The sequence below is a fragment of the Musca autumnalis genome, unplaced genomic scaffold (genome assembly GCF_047663935.1).
Source record: "Musca autumnalis isolate F117 unplaced genomic scaffold, ASM4766393v1 scaffold_2, whole genome shotgun sequence".
NCBI lineage: Eukaryota > Metazoa > Arthropoda > Insecta > Diptera > Muscidae > Musca > Musca autumnalis.
Window position 1 is genome coordinate 176037342 of NW_027411755.1, and position 1306 is coordinate 176038647.

The window sequence follows — 1306 nt, forward strand, 5'->3', positions numbered from 1 at the left end:
TTCGATGTAGAATTCCTTTTTTCAAGCTGTATACTATTTGAGGCAGAATTTTTTCTTCGTGGAATATGAAGCAGAATTCTTTTTCATGGTACGGAATATTTAAAATAGATTTTTTTTCAAGTCGTGGAATATTCGAGGCAGAATTCATTCTTAAAGCCGTTGACCATCGGAGACAGAATTCATTCTTCAAGTCGTGGACTATTCGAGGCTAGACCATCGGAGGCAGAATTCATTCTTCAAGTCGTGGACTATTCGAGGTTGAATTCTTTCTTAAAGCCGTGGAATATTTGGAGCAGGATTCTTTCTTAAATTCGAAGAATACTCAAGGTAGAATTCTTTCTATAAGCCGCGGAATATTCGGGACAGAATACTTTCTTTAATTCTTAGAATATTCTAGGCAGAATTCTTTCTTCGATTCGAAAAATATTCGAGGCAGAATTCTTTCTTCAAGTCATGGACTATTCGAGACTGATTTTTTCGTCAAGCCGTGGACTATTTGAATCTGAATTTTTTTCTCCAAGCCGTGTACTATTCGAAACAAAATTATTTCTTTAAGCTTTGGACTATTTGAGATAGGATTAATTCTAAGCAGAATTATTTCTTCAAGTCTTGGAATATTCGAAGCAGAATTATTTCTTCAAGTCTTGGACTTTTTAAAGCCGAATTCTTTCTTGAAGCCGTGAACTATTTCCAGAAAATTTTTTCTTCAAGCCGTTGGATATTCGGGCTGGAATTCTTTTTTTAAGGCTCGGAATATTCGAGGCATTCGAGGCCTTTCTAAAAGAAGGGTTGCTCCGATAGAGCCTTTCTAAAATAAAAGGTGCTTCAATACACTATTTCTGAAAGGAAAGGGTGCTCCGATAGAGCCTTTCTAAAAGAAAGGGTGCTCCGATAGAGCCTTTCTAAAAGAAAGGGTGCTCCGATAGACTCTTTCTGAAAAAAGGGTGCTCCGATAGACTCTTTCTGAAAGAAAGGGTGCTCCGATAGACACTTTCTCCAAGAAAGGGTGCTTCTATAGACCCTTTATCCGAGAAAGGGTGCTTCTATAGACCCTTTCTCCAAGAATGGGTGCCTCTATAGACCCTTTCTCCAAGAAAGGCTGCTTCTATAGACCCTTTCTCAAGAAAGGGTGCTTCTATAGACCCTTTCTTCAAGAAAGGGTGCTTCTATAGACCCTTTCTTCAAGAAAGGGTGCTTCTATAGACCCTTATCCAAGAAAGGGTGCTTCTATAGACCCTCTCTCCAAGAAAGGGTGTTTCTATAGACCCTTTCTCCAAGAAAGGGTACTTCTATAGACCCTTTCGCC